This window comes from Pteropus vampyrus, unplaced genomic scaffold (assembly GCF_000151845.1).
Source record: "Pteropus vampyrus isolate Shadow unplaced genomic scaffold, Pvam_2.0 Scaffold174, whole genome shotgun sequence".
Taxonomy (NCBI): domain Eukaryota; kingdom Metazoa; phylum Chordata; class Mammalia; order Chiroptera; family Pteropodidae; genus Pteropus; species Pteropus vampyrus.
Window position 1 is genome coordinate 687,589 of NW_011888955.1, and position 2,033 is coordinate 689,621.

General features: G+C 38.6%; 1 protein-coding gene across 1 annotated transcript in view; it reads left to right on the plus strand.

Moving 5' to 3' along the window:
* The window catches only part of METTL14 (methyltransferase like 14), a 22,536-nt gene that overhangs the window by 14,382 nt on the left and 6,121 nt on the right, over positions 1-2,033 (plus strand). The window lies entirely within an intron of this gene.

The following is a 2,033-nucleotide window of genomic DNA, read 5'->3' on the forward strand; positions in this document are numbered from 1 at the left end:
AAAGCAACACGCTTTTTAATCCAGGAACAGCGGGAGCACTGTGGCTGGTGTTGGGAGTCTCCGTTGGCCCGGTTCTGCTGTCCAACAGGGAAATGCTGGGTGAAGAGATCTTACTCGTGTGGGCTTCCGTTCCCTCACTTGCCATTGGATGATATTTTGCATTTTTTAGACACATTGTTATACAGAAAGCGACCTCATTTAATCCTGGTAATTTTAGAAGGAGTCCATTTGACAGGTGAAAGATTTAAGTAGGGTTCTATTGGGATACGTTCGTGCCCAAATCCTGAAATTGTACAATTACCTTGTCTTCTTTGTATAATTAGCAAGTTTGAAACTGTTGGACGACATTCCTTCCGTCGTTTCCTGACTCCAGGATAAGCCGACTGTGCTAACTATACCAGTCGAGTATCTGTTTTTTTGCGGGCACTTCCCCAAGGTGCTGCGGGCAAACTACAAAAATAGAAGCATACTGTATGGTTTCATAGGCATGTTAGTATTTACCTTTTTTTAGCTTTAATGTCTAGCTCTAGGCTTTCCCCCTACCCTCAAAATTAGGTTGAAAATGATTAGGAGATTTTATCTTATTTGTTTATGCAGCACTTTATCATGTTGGTGAAAGCAGATTTGGGGCAAAAATAATTATTAAAATAATGCAACGTGAGAAATCCTCATGAGCTTTTGGTATTGATTAGGGCATGTAGGACTTGGGCCCTTGTGGTGTTTGAGGAGCATCCAGTGCAAAACAAACCTATGGCAACAGGAACAGAGACTGATCTTGATTTTTGAGATTTTATAATAAAAATCCAGGTTTCATTTTGAGGTGGATCACCCCTTTCACAGTGACAGCATTCCTGAAGAGTGCATGTTTCATGCTGCACTGTGTCATATGTCCTGACCCTAGTACCGGCAATCCTGCACTGCACGATTTACCCATCTCCCCCCACTTTGTACTTGGGTCAACTAGGAATGAGGACTAGGTCTTACTCATGTTTTTTTACCGGCAGCTAGACAGCACCTCCGTGTGGTGGGCCCTCGAAATGCCACTGCGAGTGATGTGGTCGCTGGTGTTTGTCATAGATCACACGTAACAGAGCCTAGGACGCTTAAGGTTCAGATCTGATTTCTAGAGTGTATAAGATGAAAATAAAGCTCTACCCAGTAAAGAGATACATGTAACAATTTTAGGTCTTTGAATGTTTTGTGGTTTAGTATTATATAAAAAACATTATAAGACTCATTTGAAAGGAAGTTATCAATTAGACCATTTTCAACAGTTTTTAGCTTTCTCGGTGGATAGAAAATTGAGGTTGTGGGAATCACTTATATTTTGAATTATTTTTTGATTAAAGAGGAGCCGAATGTCAATGACAGAGCCCATTTTTTAGTGATGACATGGAAAGTGGCTTTAGAGAATCGGAGTATGACGTAATCTTTCTTGCGTTGTGATATTTAATTATATAGATTGTTCATACCTAAAAGGTATGTACGTATCTGTATGGTGGCTGTGTATTTAGAGACTGATATTTCTTTTTTCTATTTCTGCACTAAACACAAATCACTGTGACACCTGGAATTTAGTGTCTCAGACCTCAAAGTTTTTAAATTCTGGTCGAATATTTTATTTATTACTTCTTCTAGCTAAGGATTCCTTTTTATAATTGTTTCCTATCTAGTGTTTACGCAAGTGGGGTTACAGAAGATGTGAAGATATTTGTTGGATTAAAACCAATAAGAACAATCCTGGGAAGACTAAGACTTTAGACCCAAAGGCTGTCTTCCAGAGAACAAAGGTATGGCCTGTACTGCTCTGTTACCATTTTCATTATATTCTCTCAAGCTTTTCCAAATAACTATATAGTATTTATTTAATTTGGGTGGAAAGGTTCTTTTCTTAGACTTGTACGAATGGCATTGGGCGCTGTAGTAATACAAGGTAATTTTTTTAATCGAAGTATAGTTGACTTAAGTATTACATTAGTTTCGGGTATACAGTCTGGTGATTTGATATTTATACACGTCACAAAGCGATCACA